General features: G+C 44.6%; 1 protein-coding gene across 4 annotated transcripts in view; it reads left to right on the plus strand.

Annotated features, from left to right (window-relative positions):
• The window catches only part of LOC125974985 (endoribonuclease ZC3H12A), a 142,110-nt gene that overhangs the window by 14,845 nt on the left and 108,288 nt on the right, over nucleotides 1-18,977 (plus strand). For all 4 annotated transcript variants that reach the window (XR_011087359.1, XM_049729997.2, XM_049729994.2 and 1 more), the window contains exon 2: nucleotides 14,584-14,715. The gene's annotated coding sequence lies outside the window, so the exon portion shown is untranslated. The remainder of the gene's footprint in view (nucleotides 1-14,583; nucleotides 14,716-18,977) is intronic.

Below are 18,977 nucleotides of genomic sequence, written 5' to 3' on the forward strand. Positions count from 1 at the left end.
CATATAAGCCCCCCTGTTATCTGCCGTGGGGTGTCATCGATTAGAGACCAAGCTGAAACTGAAATTGTGCCAGGAGGGCAGTTGATTTTTGTGCGACACCAGAAAAACAAATGTATCCAGTCTTGGCTCGTGGGGGAAACCATTTTGGACCGGCCATTTGGGAACCTCCCGAAATTCCTCGTGGCCACCCCACAATTTGCATTCCAGGTGCTCCTTGCACTTTTTCATTCCACCAAGCCAACCAACAAACGCCTTTGTACCTTGAGCTTGCCATTGACTCGGCTCGGCGACTGAAGCTTTTGAACCTCAAAACAAGTCGAAGAAAATCCCCGTCCTTATTATTCTTAATCCTCTTTGGGACAATCAAATCAGTCAAAGGGTTTCTTCTCTTCTGAGAGAGCTTTTCTTTTTGAGTGGGAGGACATTTTCCGTAGCGATTGAAGAGGGGACGACCTGAAATGGGGTTGCCTGACCCGGCAGGCCGCTCGGGATGGATGGATGGATGGATGGATGGATAGATGGATGGATGGATGGATGGATGGATGGATGGATGCGATTGAAAGAAATGAAAAGATTGGACGGCCTGTGATTCGAATGGAATCCGAGCTGAGATGTGACATCCTGGAAAAGACAGTGCCTCGGACGTAGCCAATCAAGCACATCAGGAACACATTTCAAATAGTCCAACTAACCGTACATTCTCCAATAAAGATTCTGAACAAACGATATTTAATGAACAAATGCCTATTTATTATTTTATGATCCATTTTTGTAAATATTCAATATTTACCAGAAACTAGGATTGTTTTTGTCGATTTTATGACTTGTTTTGATTGCTGTGTCGTCATGGAGAAAATACATCAAAGACTATAAGAAGAGTAAGAACACCGATTCAAATGTTCAAAAAGCAGCAGATGTGTATCTTGTATCGTGCTGCGGCATCTGTCACAGCTTTGCCTTTTAAAAAAAATGTTTACCCGACATTTTGGTTTCAAACACAAAATAAACGATAGCTGGTAGAACTCTCGAGTTGACTTTTGAGGGATTCATGGTAAATGTGAAATGTCAGCATTTGAAGTAGCGATTGATGTTTATCACTCCGAAAAAGAGCTCATCTGAGTCCTTTATACCAACTTCAACTCATTGCTTTTATACTCCTATTAAAGTTTGCTTAGCTTTTGGTCAATAAGGAGTTGTCATGTTTGAAAGACATTAGCACTTTTAAATAGAAGTACAGCTCCGGAGTCAGACGATGTGCACAGATGGCGAGTAGACGTTGGCGAGCCTCGCAGGACAATTAGCACGTGAATTGATGATGATGCCGCCGCCGCCTTGGCACTAATTGAGTCAAGTAAATGAATGAACGCCATGCACCTTCGTAGCGTCTCGGCGGCCCCCGCTCTATTTTTGCTTTTACAATTCCCCGATGCGAAAAAACTCCGTAACGCTTTATATATCTTTTCGAAAATGAGACGGCTACAAATGATTCTGTACGGACGCCTAATGAATGAAGATGGCGGTTATTAAATCCCTTATGTGGATTAATTAGCACGTCTCTAAAAATGTGAGCCTGGATTCTCTTATGAATCCTAATGAATTGCTACTTCATATTGATATTAAAAAAACACACACACACACAATGTAATCCTGCTTGTGCGTTACATCAACTGCTAATGGTAACATTTTTAGCACAACGTCATTAGCCCGATATTGACTTGGTGTGATATACAGTAAATGCGTACCGAAAAAAATCACTTAGCCCAGTGTTCTCTGCGACTCACTTGCCTATAACTGTCCGATTGGGCGTTTGTGCACCCATGTATACTTGAGCTATTGCTCCTCAACTTCCCCCACCAAATGATTCAATCTGGTGCGCCCGTTGCCAGCTCCAGATAAGATGGAGAATCCACGCGGTCGGAGCGCTTATCGGAATTCAGCACACTCTCTCAGGAGGCCGCGTGCGCTTTCACCACCGCAAGTCCCTAGCTGCATTTCAGGTATGACCCAATTAACGTCGCCCAAAAGCACAATGACGAATGATAAGGTTGCGGGAAAGGCAACGGGGGATATTCTTTCCACAGAATACGACCAAATCATATTCCTGGGAAGAAAAAAACCCCAATGGCCTTAAACTTTGCATTTCTTAATGACACAAGGACAATGTCAAATGTTCATTTCAATTGTAATTCATAAGCCTTTTTAAATAGTTTAGTTTATAGTCACTTTAATTGTAACAGCAGTTATTTGTGAATGCTGCAAAAAATCATTGTGTGAATGCTGAAGTTTCGTCCACCCGCTATTTTGACACGCATCTACTTGCACGCAATTCACGTCATTCCATTTTCAACATACTCCAAAGATTCATTCTTTTCCTCAGTCCCAAAAGTCAACATTTTCATTCCCCGTTCATTCTTAATGATTTATTGAACAACAGATTGGCATCGTTCACTTTCCAAATGCAAAACGTTCAGGTCCTCGCTTCACTCATGAGCTGGCTAATTGTTAAAAGAAGTCACTAAATACAGCATGGAAAAAGTGCAAAAATGAATTCTTGACCGGAGAGAGGGAAGCCATACTTTCCCCATTGCCTTAAACAGGAAGTCAATGAGCTGTATACCTGGGAATCAATTCTGTGTAGATCCACTAGACTAGAAGCTGCAAGCCCGTACTTCTTTCCAATTATGGATCGTTCGCATCCTCGGAGAGATGTAAAACAAAGTGCTACTAAAGACTCGGCGGGATCAACCCAGATGCACGCTGAAATCGTTATTGACAGTACTAATCGGACAGCAAATGCTTGCTTGGCCCAGCAAAAATAGCATAGGAGACGTACTAAATCTTCCAGTGGGACGTCCACTTGAACAAATAAGCAGCGCAGCTCCAGTTGAGCCCTCGTTTATTTTCCGATTAAATTAATTAGATCGTGGTGCCGCTGAGCTTTGAATCATGCTGGCAAGTCGCGAGGAGAACTGACGTGGCATCTACGAGACAGATGTTCATAAAAATATGGATCGTGTCATGTATTCTTTAAGCACTCATTTTAATTGTAATTAATCGACATTTTTTCCATTTTAATTGATCATTTTATTTTTGTAACTGTAATAATCTTGCTTCAAAGAGGTCCAAATGTACGAATGTAAAAAGGAAATGAAGCAAATTCAATTCCGGCCCCGGTGGCCGTGTGAAACGCCGAGCTGAGACTTCATGTAAAAATAATTTAAAAAAAAACACCCGAAATGTCATTACCATTCAGAACCGATGAGGTGCCAGCAACTTAATGGAACCTTTCAATTTGGGTCGACCTAACAACGACTCGCTCGCCATTGTGATCGCTCTCCATTTGAAGTTGACAATTGCGACCGTTTATTTCGATAAGAAATATCACAGCGTCTCTCTCGGGTGCGTTGCGCTGGTTGGTGCCCAAAGGGGCCCGAATGACGAGTCGATAGATTGAGAAAATTGGTTCGTGCGACAAAAGACTCTGCCGTGGAAACTTTCCACACACTCCCACTTTTCCCTCCGCCGCAGATCTGCTGATTCCAATAGCGACGGGCGTACTTCAGAGAAACCGAAAGTCAAAGATGAGAGCTGCGTTTGAAAAGCACACTTCAACTGATAAGCTCGTCAACAAAGCGACACGGCAACACTTGAAGCGCCGACGCCAGCCGGCCGTTTGTGACGGTGGGGGCTCGTCCAATTAGGAACTCGCACCGACTCAGCATCTGGGGAGCCGTCGGCTGCTTCTTCTTCTGTGTAGTGTGCAGAGATGCTGACGCAACCTGGAGAAGAAGCTTCATCCCCTGTTGTGCACTCGCGCTGGGAATCGTTTGCGCTGCAACAATGCCACCTCGCAGCAATTGTGAAATGTTTTGGAAGAAAGACCACAGCTTTTGCCATTCGTGTGTCCGTCAAGAGGGGGAAACACTCATAAAAAAGTTGGCAAAAAGTTGAACCCGACCGACAAAGTCCTTTTCGATGATGTAACCCGCCGTGAAAGATCACAAAATGAGGACTGATATGGAATTTTAAGCAAGTCTAACAGCTCTGAGAGTAAGTCACCCAACTTGGATTTGACATTTACGGCTCCTCTTGTAATAGTTTCCATTAAGGCCGCAGAGCCGACTTCACGCGCATCACTCTTTTGCCGCCGTTCCGCTCGGCGGCTTTTTCGATAAAGTCCCCCCTTAAAAGAATCCCGCGCCCAATGTTCTTTGCGGTAATGATGGTTTTTATTGGTTCGGGATCATTTACGAGCGCACGTCGTGAAACCATGGCCGGCCGGAGAAGAGCCGAGTGGATCATCTTTTCAAATGTTCGAGGACTTCTTCTATGCGTGTGTATGGGAGACTTCATGGCGCCCGCGACAGAGCGTCGGTCGGCCGGCCGGCCGGTCGGTCGTTTGACCGCCGCCACGCGAGGCTAAACCCGAGTCGCTCGCTATTTTAGGGCTCTTACACAAAGTGGGAGACGTTTGCTTGGTTATGTTTCATGTCCTTTGAGTCCAATAGCATAAAATATGATGACTAAGCGGATGACAATAATACGTATACATTTGGATACAATGCCGTATATCCGTCCACATATGACTTTACTGCAACAAACATGTCGACGGTTTTATGGTTAAGAAGGAAAAGAAAAAAAATCCATTACATTGAAATATAGGGACGATAGTGTAATTATTTCAAAACATTTTTTTTTTTTTTACATAACAGTAACTTCGTACAGCAGACTCGTCACTTTGTTCATAAAGTTCCAAAAGAATGTTAAGAGTTTGAAGTCGCAAATTTATAAGTTGAAAAAAGTTGACAATTTCAAAGAAAAAAGTTTTTGAGAAGACGATTATGACAAGAAAAAAACCCCATTGTGTATCCGCTCGCTGAGCGGTGAGTCATTTAAGGAATCAAATAAATACATGCAGCTGTGTTTTGACTTGCACCAAATTTTCCCAAAACAATTAACTTCTTTGTCTCCAACAATGAAGACATTTAAACAACAGCAGGCCTATCTGTCAGAATGCGAGTTTTATCTGTTGTTTCCCAGAGCTGCCCTGCAGGAACTTGCCCCTCATTCGTTTGTCACTTTCATTCCCACCCCCGCCCCATAATAAAACATATTTCCCTCCCATCCTCTTGTCCCTTCATTAACTATTTTCTTTATCTAAGAACAACAGCCAGAACTGCGGCTTTTTAAGCAAAGCCGCAGCCGCTAATCCACATTAATATTCATAGCAATTAAATCCTCAAAGGAGCGGAGCCATCAAAATTAGAAAATGATTGAAATGAAAATAGAAATCACCCCTGGGTTTTTCTTGCAGTGTACCGTGATGATCAAGTTTTTTTCCCCCCCAGTACTGAAATATAACTGTCATTGACTGCGCAAAAAAACCCAAAAACATTAATAAAGTATGTATATATTTTTTCAAACCAATTATTGAATTCTGGCATTACAAACCGTATTGATTTGAAATAAATATATATGATCTATAGCGTCATGAATTCAATTTAGCATTTGAGCACAATTTTTTTTAAATAAACTTTCAAGTCTTTTTTTTTTTTTTTCTGTCCGAGCAACAACCGTATTGATTTTGAATGCACGAGGTTGAAACGCTTTTAAACATCTGACGTCAAAACATTCTGGGAATTATCATCACATCCAAAAAGCAAAAACACTTCTGATCTAAAACCTGCCTAAGTTCTTGTTCCAATTTTTATGTTCACCGATGTATTCCGCGTCCATCAAAAAAAAAAAAAAAAAAAATCTACATTTGAATCATCTTTGAGCGCATACGTACAAGGCGCAAGCTTTGTGGGGAATAATGACTAGGAAGACTGTAAATGATGCCCATGTAATTTGTGTGCCAGCCCCACCCCCTTTTTTCTAAAATCAGTGTAGGATTTAAGGGCACAAAAGAAGAAGCCGCAGAGCAGAGCAGAGCAGAGCAGGCGGCTTGACTGCTTTCTAAGCACACAATGGGCACGCCATTTTGCAGGACACTACCCCAATTATTTTTGACAACAAACAGTGTAGTTGCAGGAGTTCCTCCAACTTTCCCCGCAACTTCCCTTTCGCTTTTTGCTCGAGGAAGACTAATAACACGGGAGGATGAACCTTGAAGGAGGGCCATTAATTTGATTGTCTATATATGCTGCAGATGGCAGCTTTTTGTAGTTGTTCAGAGAAAGTTTACACCTCGCCATGTTGGGACACAACAGTTTTTGTGTGTGTGTGTGTGTGTGTGTTTGTTTGTTGTTTTTTTTAGTCGTGACCATATGTTGAACGCTTGCACCAGATTTGACGGTTTTCCTTCGAGCCTTCTGTCGTCTACCCAAGAGTGTAAATTGTCAGCTTTTAGCATGTTATTCTTAGCAAGAGCGCTACTATAGGTTGTCGCAGCAAATATCCTCTTGTATGCCCACAAAAAAATAAAAAGAAAAACATTCTGTTGCGTTTCTCCCCCCGAATGAGATATTTTTGTGACTAATTAATTGTACCCAAATTTGGGGGCTAAACATTTAAAAATAAATGACACTCCAAGACAGTAGGGGGAACCCTGGTGCAAAAATAGTACACTTTACATTCCTACGATATACCTGCCCATGACTTTTTGTTTCTTTTGGAATCGCGTTTATTGTACTAATGAAGTGGAAAATGAGAAATCGGCAAAGACTTTGGAATACGGGGCAGCGAGTTAAAAGGTTAATGGCTGACATTTCTGTGCCGTGTGTTTGTTCATTATTCAAATGCCAAACGGGCCAACTTTAATCAGCGCTTTTAGTGCTACACGCATGGGTGACGCGTCACTTTTCCGAATATGTTCATTCGGATTCCTCATGTTTTATTAAACTAATCACGGTGTGTTGCCCTCGCACTCTTGTCACAAGTGGCTGCTTTGATCCACAAACAAGACGACAGACAGAGTTTATTTTGACTTTCCAGAGGTTTGGAAGGTTAAGTGTCATTTAACAGTCATGTGACAATTTAGCATTTGGTGCATTATTTTATCTGTACATAGATTGCGTTTTGATAAACACCTCGGTAACACTGCACTCAATAGGTTTGGCTATTGTTGGCATTGTAGGAGTTTTCATTCATTTCACTGGAGAAAGATTGGCCGTGGTTTTTAGTCGAAGCACCGCTGTATTTCTTATGGTCAAAACAGAAAGGTTTGAATACACGCGCAATTATTTCCCAGAAGAAGTCAATTTGACTGCTGGGATGCGGAAACCCACAAACAAGGCGGAAAGGCAACGCGGGGTGTCGAGTGCAGGCCTGATTAGGACGGCGCGATGCCCGCTGCTAAAGGTGCACTTGAAGGCGCCTGCTTTTCTCTCCATCATCATCATCCTCCTCCTCTCTGCTCCAACCAGGACAATGGTGTGTCTTAATAACGGTGAAGCGAGAATATTGTTTGTCCCCCGAAATCTCCGCAGAGCCCTCTTTAGATGCACCCACCCCTAAATTTAATCAACTGGCTGAATGAGGCAGTTATTTTCCGTCTTCCGAGCCAAGCCCATTGACTTGCTGCGAAGGTGAAGCACAAAGCACGGGCGTTAAAATGAAAGTCAAAGGGCAACTCTTGTTGAATATAAATCTCGACCGGGAATGTATCTACTGATGGAGTCCATCTTTTGTAATTACCAAGGAATGTGCAAGGAAAATAGCGGGCGGGCCACCGGGCGGGCCACCCGACCCGCTCGGAACGGAACGGAACGATGAATCTTATTATGGCTCGGGGCGGGGCGGCGCGGCTGGTGGGGAATAATAACTCCCTCCGCCACATTTTGTTGTCGGTGCGCTGCTGATAATATCATCGCAAAATGGCAGCTGTTGAAAATAATGTAATTCATTTTGTGTTGCTGCGGAGATGTGACGAGGCCCGCCGGTCCCCCCCCCCCCCTCCCGGACCCCAAATGAAGCATGTCTTCCATTAGACCCCTAAAGAAACAAACTAATAGCTCGGCAAAGACTTGCCATTTATATTACAACTATAATTCCTATGATTCATTAAGCGGCAGCCAAAAATGATAGTAGACTCTGATTAGAAGGGTTCTCCAGGGAAATGTTTATGTTAATGTATTCGGAACACTCTGGTTGACAAAGAAACTTGTCAGGATATTGTGTAGATTAACTCCCCGCTTCTCGTCGCCTGTTGTCTCCGCAGAACGTCAACCAGATTAATGTCGTGTCATCATTCTGTGTGTCACTTTATTTTGCCCACAATCACAAAAATAATCATCTTATCCATCATTTTTATTCATTCATGATTCACTTACGAATGTGCAAAGGCACAGCGTGAAGTAACATATCGCTAACTTAGCTTCAGATGCTACGCGCCCTAGCCTCGAGCGAGTCATCGTTGTGAAATTTCAATTGGCTGAGTTGTGCCTGCGACATGGTTCTGTTCCAAAGTCTCTACTTGGCTGCAGTGCCCTGTTTCCTTGCTACTCTCTCTCATTGGATAGAAATTGAGGCTAAGCACACATGCTAACGTCATCTTATTGGAAATCGATTAGCTGTGCCAGAGCTCAGAATGCTGCAGGATACATCCTCTCCGTTTTGTGGATGCCCTCAGTCTCCTCTTGAATCAAACGGATTCACACTCAACTTTGAGGTGATGTGGAAGAAAAGTTGCGAAAATTGGTTGAGCTAAAAAGCAGCGCTGATACGCAACACGCGCTTAAACCTAAATGACATTGCCGATCAGATATTTCCTCGACTGTGACTATATTTGACACCGTCCTGTGTGGGACACTACAGACTCGCCCTTGAAGTATCTATCGTACACGAACCAACTTATTACACCGTATGGTCTTTACAGCAGGAAGTCATGATAAATGAGCGGTCCAGTCAAAAGTTGCCGTAATTAACAAAATGTTTTTGGCGAGGAGAGCGTGGCCTTGATGAGGATGCATTACCTTCATGAATCCCCGCAGCTCAGATGAATGGAGCGCCACACGGGCGGAGCAGGTGGACAGCGCTAACACGCCCCGGGAAAAAAGACAACGCACGCAGACGCGCAATTTATGTGCTAGCTCGTAAAGCCACGACGTGCGCAGCTGCAAGGTGAACATGGGAGGAGAACCAATTAGCTTCCAGAAGGATGACTTGCCGATCTGAAGCAAGCCTCCATCCAAATTATTACAGTTACCAAAACTAGCGAAATCACTTTCAAAAATGCAAACAAAGCATTGTTGTTTATAAATACTCATTTACTTTAAAAACAAAATCCCAAACTAGTATAACTCTTGTCATTATTCCAACTAAAGTTACACAAAACGAATACAATGTATTTCTTAAATTTTCTTTGCAGTATATCAAGGAAAATTAAGTGTGTTCATTTTTTGGTCATTTATTGTACAAGAGCAGCCAGTGCAGGAATTCATTCCCATTTGCTCTCAAGACCAAAGTGACCTTGTCTGTTTCCAAAACTGAATAATAATAATAATAAACCCAGCACTCACTTTCATCACTCAATTCACTTTATCTCTTTGCCGCCTGCCACCAATCACAAGCCGCGAAGAACAAAGTCACCCGTCAAAGTCTTTGTTTCTTCGGCCGTTTAAGCGGTGCAATGCGTCCATATCGTCAGGTCACTTTAACCTCGTCGTGCCGCACATCAAACCATAAACGGGACTCGTATAAAGTGGCTTCTTTTGTCCGTATTCGTTCGTGTTTCATCTGTTAAAATTGTTTTGTATTTCATGACATTCACTGCAAAAAATAATTTTATAATATCGATTTATTAATTGATTTAATGAATTTGATTTTCTATCATTATTTTTATTTTAAATGTTATCAATGAATTTATGTTTATTATCATTTATTTGTATACTGTGAAAATGTCTTTTTTGGGGAGAGGGCGGGGCAGCGTCTCAACTCCAAACAAGTAGCAGACTTTGACTGACGTGCACTGTCAGCATACTCCCTCTGCCATTTCTACTCAGCCGCACATCAGGTGGGCGGTTGTGACACCAAAGCTCCGGAGGCTTTTGTCTTAGGAAAGTGCTAGCCGGCTCCAACGCGTTTTCTCACCGGGATTATATCGAGTTCTTCACTCCGAGCCTCCCGGAGGACTCGCCGTGACGCTCACAGTCGGCCGCTGGGACCTCATGCTCCGTGTCAGGTGTCAGGTGGAGTTAGGTGGGCCCGCGTAAAGAGGGCGGCAGGGTTCGGGAAAGAGCCCCGCGAGTTGTCGCCGCGCATCACTCGAGGCGAAAGAGAGACAGGTCTCCCGAAGATTGCTTCGACTAATCTGTTCCAAAGGTTCCACCATAGGTTGACCCTGAAGTCGGGGGGGGGTCAGCAGTTGCATTCCTGCTCCATCTCTCTGTTTTTCTGCGTCGGAAAAAGTTTTTACTCTAACCTCCAATTTTGGAATGGTTTTCTTTCCAGTTTGCAGCTGATCTGCAAACCGGAGTTCAAAAGTGAGAAGGCATGCGAGGTGGGAGCAATTGGAGGAGAGGGGAGGGGAGGGGAGGGGAGGGCGCAATCAGAGGATTTGATTGCCACCCACCAACCCCCCACCCAGCCTCGTAGGGTTCCGACAGCCTCTCCACTACTTCCTCTCGCGCGAGCACCTTGATTCTTAATCAGCCTCCTTTTGGTAATTTAGAATGACAGCGTTATTCTGCTTGGTGGGACTCCTTGGTCGCCATGGTAACCCGAAGGCTAGACATTCTTGATCACAGCGGAATCAACTAGCCCTCGATGAAAGTCGCATCAAAAGGCTGTTAATTTTTTTCCCCCAAAAGGATGTTGTTCAATTCACGATAATTGATTTCCCAAGAAGTCTGCTTAAGAGCGCAGATGTCAAAAGTGGAGCAGCGACTTTGCTTTTCCTGAGTGACAGTGACAGTGGGTGGGCCTCGGGGCAGGGGTGTGGGGGGCGTAGTTGTAAGGGCAGCGTGCTCTGTTGAGTCCTACCCTCCTGCTTCTGCCACGGCCGCGCATGCAAAGAATTCATGAAATGTTTGCCAGGGCCTGACAAGTTGGAGCCCTGCGTTTCCCATTGGCGCCTAACCCGACGTGACATGTATCCCTGCAGCGCTGCACACTTAATGCTTGGTAATCCTGCAACGCAGCCACGTGGAAGACACTCATAGGCCTTTAAACATGTATTGCATTTACTGTAAAGCCTACTTTTTAGCGTCTCTTGTTTGGCCAGAATTGCGCTTTAAAATGTCATCGCTTGATTCTACACAGGCTTCAAAAATGGAAGCTAGTGTTTCTGTTATGAGAACCAAATCATCCGAAGCTACGATTCTTAAAGTTACTTGAAGGAATCGCTCCTGTTCGGAACAGCTTTTTTATCGTATCCGGGCCACGGCAACAAATATTTGGGCTTTTTAAAAAAAATGTATTAGAAACTGCTTGAATATCTCTGATAACCACGGTGGGAGTGAAGATCATAATCTGTGTTTTTACTCATGAAGGTTGTCCAAATATAAATATAAATATATATATATATAGATAGATAGATAAAATTGGCCAAGACTCCCAACTGTAAAAGAAAGTGTCCTCCATATCTTGTTCAAATGTATCACCCGGGGCTTTTAAAGTCCACCGGAGCAACAAAAATCGGCGCCAGTGCTAAAGACGTGTGTCACGACTTAATAAAGCGCATGAAAATCATGAGTGGGGGGAAAATGGAGAAAGAAAAAAAAGCATCCTGAACAGACAACGCGTCATAAAAACATCATCATGCCCGTACTGCACTCCTATTTCAGTCACTTCATTACCCCCCTGATGTCAATTCCTCACATTTGCTGAGATGTGCGCAAAATACTCCCGGCTTTGTTGTCCTCGGTCGGGGGGGGGATAAAAATGCACTAACAGCAGAATTTAAAGGAGAGAAGTCCGTGCGAGCCTCTCTCGGTAAACACATTCGGCCTCGATGTGGATTGGCTGCGTCTTTGTAATTACACCAACCTGACAGCTTTACTCTGATGTGCACATATTCAAGTACAAGCTGAATTATTTCCCCTCCACATGTTGTTATGGCCTAGTGCAGTTTGCTCACTGGTGTGTGTTAGCGCGAGCGTGCAAACATTGTGTGAGTGTGTGTTTGTCTGGGGGGGGGCGTACATGCTGATGCTGCTGGAAATGGATAACAGGCACATGTGGGCTTGTTCTCCCACCATGTCGAGAAAGACAATTGAATTGTACAATCGTTTTGTCCAATAGGAGATCATAGAAATCAATGTAATCCAGTCTTATTGTGTTAACAATATTGCAGCCTAAACTTAAACTGACAATGAACATTTGGCTGCTCTGTCTAGCTAACTGTGAGCACTATCATACAGACGACGGCCACAATTACTCGGTCAGCCTCAGAATCTTTGCAGAGGATAAAGAATACGTGCGTGGCAATATTGCTGTATTAGCTGTAATTGCGGACTTCAAGGGTTAGAGGCTAGTTCTATTCCTTAGCCTGTCTATGGCGTTTTCCATGATGTGTCGGCATTATACTGAGTGCACGTTCCAAATGAAAAGGGCAGATTTTTGTTTTGTTTATTTTGACAACAGGGAGCGGCAGTAAACAGCTTGAAGCCTCTGTTTTTGAAGAATTGTTCACTCGCTGCCAAACTGTGTAGTGAATTGAGTTGAGTTCATTGCCACAATAGACCCCCAGTTTTTTTTTTTTTTTTTTTTTCCCTTTTCCAGACTCCCCAGCAGGCTAAACAAACAAAACAATACCCCCTACCAAGGTGATTATTCCATCTCAAGTTCCACATTCCCAATTCTTGCAGTCTTTTTCTCTTTACCTCGGTTCATCTATTCGACTCATCTCGTTACTATGCCAATCTGGAGGATTCCTCCCTGCTAAAGAGCAGCCATAAATCCACACTTGTTCTGGGCATTAACAAATAACAAGCTATCAGATATTAGATCAGAGCGGGCCCGACTCCAAAGGCAGCCAGGCAGGCAGGCAGGCAGGCAGGCAGCCTGCTGGCCTGGCAGCTTTAGAGAATCTCTTTTCCCTTTTAAATGTGACTTCACATAATCCTTTTTTATACCCTCCTGATCAAGTCAACACGTAATTGCGCCTAATGAATTCCATCTAAACACTTACCAAATAAGATTTGTAGTGGTGGACAACTATGAGCTAAGATGGCTCTGGTTTCATTTGAAGAGTGTTTTTTTTTTTACTCTGCAAGTTGTTTCATTTGAATGTTGATGCCATAGAAATGGACGGACATCTGAAACAAGGGACGGGCAACGGAAAGTTGGATCCCCTTTTCTGAGGCTCCACGTAGTCCTCGGTAGTATCTCCAGTAGCATCTGGTCTGCTGACCTAAGACAGAGGGCCAATAGATACATAGTGGTGGACACAATGAAAACGGCAGGGGCCCCAACATTGAACCCTGTGGAACACCACGTGACCGTGGACAACCGAGGCCAATACAGAAAGTCCTGCTGGCCCAATCGGATCGAAATCTACTATTGGTTCTACTCGGTGCAATTTGGATCAGAAATGGAGTTTAGTACAGCAAAGACGAAAAAAACAAGCAGGCTAAGAAGCAAAGCCAAAGTTGCAAACTGCACTTGCCACCTTAATTCTAATTATACTTATCTGTTGCTGGATTCTTATTTGTTTACAATTTAGTATGTTTTAAAAACGACATCAGGTGTGTGTGTGTGTGGAGGAGACATTCGAGGCAGCACTGCCATTGAATGATCGCTTATTTTGCATCTGATCGATTGCTTTCGTTGAGTGCATATATAAGGGGGAAAAAGCCTTCTGGATGTTTTTAATGAAGACATCCAAGCATGTGTTGTTCACACGCGTGTTTGAAGATGATAGCACCGTATCATTCATTAACAGCTGTTGTCGCTACTTCACGTACGAGCAATTTAAAGTGCTCTCAAGTGAAAAGTCCTCTTCTAGGCGAGGATGCCAAGTAAACAGATGGTCCGAGACGCCAAAGACAAGCAGTACAGCCATGCGGAGGCCAACATGTTGTTGACACACTGCAGACGATCAGGCCGCCGACCCCGACGCAAAAGGTCGGGATTATCGCGCGCTCCATCCTTGTTGCTTATCTGGGTGGCTTGCGAGTCTTTTGTTTGCCTACTCCAAATAATGCTGTTGACTTTGGCTCACTTGTACCCGCGACCAGACTTTCTCTTTTCGTGAGGACGCTGTGAGCATAAGCTCAAAGCGCAAGCAAAGTTAAGCATCTGTTTAGGGTTCCGCCACCACTAGGTGGCCCCCAAGAGCAATAGAGCGTCAACACAAGCTAGAAGTAGTATTTTTATTTTTTTGAAGTAGTCCATACGAAAAACAGTATTAAAAAGTTGAACTTTTTGTTTTGATCTCTATTAAGAATATTTTTACTTACATTTATATTAGGTGTACAACAAAACTTGCAGAAACCTAATTCCATTTTGCTGGCCCCTTGATGGAAGTGCGGGCCGACTCCGGTCTCCTCTTGAGCACGCTTCAAATGTTAATCGCCCGAGCCGACTTTGGCAACGTGACCGGCGCTCCCTCCGGTCAAAGCGAGGGAGGCTCGTCCGTCCGATACGCGACTTCCCCGCCGAGCCTGTTTTAAAGTCGTCCCCTGGTCTCCGTTTCAACAGGCAACACAGCGACAACTTCCTCCAGCTGAAGCCATGCCCTGGAGGAAGGGCCCATCTGGACTCCCTCCATCATCATGTCAGCTGACAAAAAACTCTTGTGTACACTTAACGCTCAGCTCGCCTCCTCACAGGGTAAGTGATAAGTCTCAACGAATTGTAGATCTGAATCGTGCTTGTGCTGCTATCTTGCTTTGCTTGATGGTCTGACGCGTTCGTGACTCTATTTCTGGAGCACTTTAACAACAACAAGTAAAAAAGCCAATATTGCCCACTAAATAAAATATCAAGGCCAGTTCAAAGGCTTCAGCAGCACTGCGCCAAAATAGTTTTAAGTGTCAAATAACAGAACTGATGAAAGCAGGCTGCCGGCCAAGGTGCGCACAACAACGAGCCGTGAACGAATAACAAGGCCAAAACCCAAAGCGCTCCGTAAGCGGATTCAAGTTAGAGAAGCTGTTGAATGACAGAGATAAATCAATAGAACTCCCTGGAACATCAACATCAGAGACACTGCAGTGATAATTGTCAAAACATCATTCATTTCGAAGTCCCAGGATAGAAATACATTGTGAGGACCGTTGTCCATTGACAAAGTGCTCTCTCTCTCGCTCTCTCTCTCTCTCTCTCTCTCTCTCTCTCTCTCTCTCTCTCTCGGTTCTCCCTCCTCACTGACTCAGGCGTGGGTCACCTCGCGTTTAACTCCCGCCGTCGCTCTTACGAATTCCACTCGTGGGAGAGCAAAAACGATCAATACTTCTATTTGTATGATGTTGAAATCCCGGCGAGCGTGCAGTTCCATGCTAGTCCATTACCAAGGGCAGTTCAACAAGCACACACTCCAGTAGGTTTACGAGGACAGCTCAATGCACGGGGGGACCTGGGCGGGTCCTCCAAACCGGTGATGAATTAAAGCCCTTTCCTAGTAAGGGAATCCATGCCGCCGGAGTTTTGGATTGATTGATTGATTGATTGATAGATACCACGCCGAATGGAAAATGAACCCGAAGCGGGCAGTGCCAAGGTAGAGAGGGGATAGACGGCGGTGAGTTTAACACAACGTGACAAGCGGCTCATGTTCAATATGTACGTCATCGCGCCAACGACATAGTGTATACGCCCTCGTAATATGCTGAGATGAAACGCCACGTTAGCTCCGTGGCTTCATTACAGGCCATTAAGGGAATGGAGGCTTCTTGTCTACGCTCCACCGCTCTCAGCGTTAGAAAAAAACCCAAACAAATGTCTTGAATTTGAATGATTTATGACATGTAGAGGCAGCCAAATGGATTATAGCCAGGGCACACTTTGTAAGGTGGAATCCAAATCTGTGTACAAACACAAATCGCTCCACTCTTTGGTCGCATTATTAGGAGCCCAAGTTTTCACTTGAAATATGTGAGTTCAAAATTACTGGGATTTTTGTTGTGAACAAATGCAGTGCTCAACCTCTTTTGGTAGATAAGTTCAATCTTTGGAGTGTGTTAATATGCATCATTGCAAAAAGATGAGATGCTCTTTTAGAAGGTATATGCATCATGCCTGCGGGCTTGGTTGACAGCCCATCCACCCAATCCCAGCTGGAGTCAAAAGAAAGAAAAAAAAACATGTTTTGACATCCAGTTTGACATCTTTTGCAAAAGCAGATAGCTGAGAATCTCAACGTAAACACCTCGGCGAAGGAGTGAGATTTATTACCCGACAAGTGGCGTCTTCTTAAAGCGGGGGCTGGGGGGGGGGCTCCCGTATACAAGTGTCAAACGGCAGGCGAGATAACTGCCTTTAATCACCGTTGTTTACAATACGTGGCAGCCCTTGCCGCCAATGTTATACTGCCAGCGTGGCGCCAGAGGTTATCAAGCAAATTGTAGAAGCCGACGCCGTTACGTGGGCGGAATGCCTTCCCCCCCCAGTCAAGGCCGTAGAAGAACATTCAAGAACGGTCATGTTGTTTTGGATCGTGTATTTGTTTCATATTTGTTACGGGGATGTCGGCGTGAAAATCAATACCGAGCCTTAACTCCTCGTGCCATGTTTTTTTTTTTTTTTTAGGTGACTTAAATATGGCACTTTAAAGTGTTGTTAATCGTATTTTATTTGTATTCATTGTTTTTCCCTCCTGTTTTAAACATGTTCGAAATAAGGACATATCAAATCAAACTCGATCATGTAACATTCACGTAATTCACTGACTTGACCCCCAAGTTCCAATTAGGGTTTAATAGCGTACTTTACTATTAATCATATCAAGGATTAAAAAAAACACAAAAAATGTTCCTGTGCCCTCATGCTGTGAAGTGATTTCAGCTTATTTGACATGAGAGCGTTTTGAAGAGTAAGGAACGCCCTCCCCCCTTCTCAAGTAAAGTTGTCGGCCGGCCGTAAAAGTTGTGTTGGGAGGAATTGAGGCCTTGCGCTCTTCATGGTACAGCTCACCTGGGAGACTGACAAGACGCCGCTACTTTATGGCGCCGCAATTCCCTCCGTCGTGTACAGCATTCCGCTTAATAGAAGTCTTCATCCCTGACCAAATGCGCCGCCGAGGAAATTACCGCTGCTAAAAATGGCCGAGCGGGGAGGCGGGAGAGCGGCGGACGGGACGGGACGGGACGGGACGGAGGGAGGGAGGGAGGGAGGGAAGGAGGTGGGCCGCTGAGGCGGGACAAGGGACAATCATTGCAAGTTTAGCAGCAATGCAGAAACGTACAGCCAATGATTGGCTATGATTGAAGCCGCTTTAAAGGCTCGGACACGACGCCACGCTCAAATCAACCTGAAACCGCTTTGTCGATTTTTAGACTTCATCAGAACATTACCGATAGACGCTTTGAAATGTGCACTGACGCATTTTCCACATTTCTAAAGCTCACCAATCTTTTCTCACTGGTTCTTTGACAATTCTTTTTTTACTCAACCTTCTAAGCACAACTGTAGATATAATAATCCGCACCACATAGCTGGGAGCAGGGATCTAACACCATATTCAAAGGTGTCAAAAATGAATAGCACCCCAAAAAAAAAAACATGCGGCACGTCCAAGGGGGAAGGGAACATATGGCGTCTTCAATCTTGCCGAGCCGAGGGGGGCCCATCAGTGACTGATACAGCGAGGACGTCCATTAAGCACCGGCTGCCCATTTTTATTTTTTGGTGACTTCTGCAAACGATAGCACTCTCTCACCCGCTGCAGACTTTTGACAAAGCGTCGCTGTCTGCTCAAATGTTCGCCCGAAAAGCGTCGTTGACGTCAAGTACACTACGGCGCGCCGGGTTCAATTAAGACGCCATCGCCGGATTAATAGATGCAACTGTGGAGCGTATGCTAAGGGGGAGGCCCCCGAGAGCACTTAACAGGGATATGGAGTACTTGTGTACCTAAAAGATACTTTTTATTTAAGTGTCATAGACAAACTGCTTGCTTTTATCCACTGACGTTGGGTATTGGCAGCGATATTTTATGAACGCCTTTACTACCAATAGCTTCTTTGGATTGAGATCGAGATTATAAAAAAATAAAACCCACCAATTTCTTTTCTTTTTTTTTTTAAAAGAAAATTAGCACTGCATTGCGTAGAAACAAGTTAAAACCTACGCGAGCATCTGAACTTTGGGATTAATCAGAGGCAACATTATATGTAATTGAGTAATTCTATTGCTTGCCGCTAGAGAGCGCCGACATCACCACTCGCGGTGTCACACGTTCACCGTCACTCGGAACATAATCAACCTCGGTAAGGTAAAATATTCACCTCGACGGGAAAGCCTTCCCCAGACTAAACGTGATCCCGGAAACGCACGTTCCCATCCAAATGGAGCGTTCCCTGCAAATTGAGGTCAGTCCTGTTCAAAGATTTGCCGTGCCGACAAGCCGCCGGCAGAATGTAACGTATGACACCGGCGACGGTGGCAATACTGAGTCCAATCAGGAGATTAATAAACAGTTGACGCGTAGAAATCACGATGAAATAGCCAGCAATGGGACTTGGGTTCATAACACGCAACGTGTGACACATTGCTGAGTAATAGCAGCTGCACTCAGCCACAACGGCCGATAGCAGGGACTCTTCAATGGATACGTAATGTGAATCTCAATGATGTCATTCTCAATATTGAACTTGCTTTTGACATCCGCCGAGTACCGCCGTCGCATACCTCGCCCGAGTCAATTCTGACACGGATCAGTCCGGCGCTTATCTATCTGCTATCTGGTCCCGATCCGTCTCGGTAGATACAACATGTCAGCTGGCGCCGACCTGTAACTGACAGCGACGCCGACAGCTCGAGGCATCTTCCCCGAGGGAGGCCTCGCCGCCACCCGCGCCGGCCGCAAAACACAGTCAAAACATTCCCGTCGGACCGCCGGAAGTCGTTAGGACGGCTCGGAATGAATGGACGAG

The sequence above is a fragment of the Syngnathus scovelli genome, chromosome 9, assembly GCF_024217435.2.
Source record: "Syngnathus scovelli strain Florida chromosome 9, RoL_Ssco_1.2, whole genome shotgun sequence".
In the NCBI taxonomy this organism is placed as follows: domain Eukaryota; kingdom Metazoa; phylum Chordata; class Actinopteri; order Syngnathiformes; family Syngnathidae; genus Syngnathus; species Syngnathus scovelli.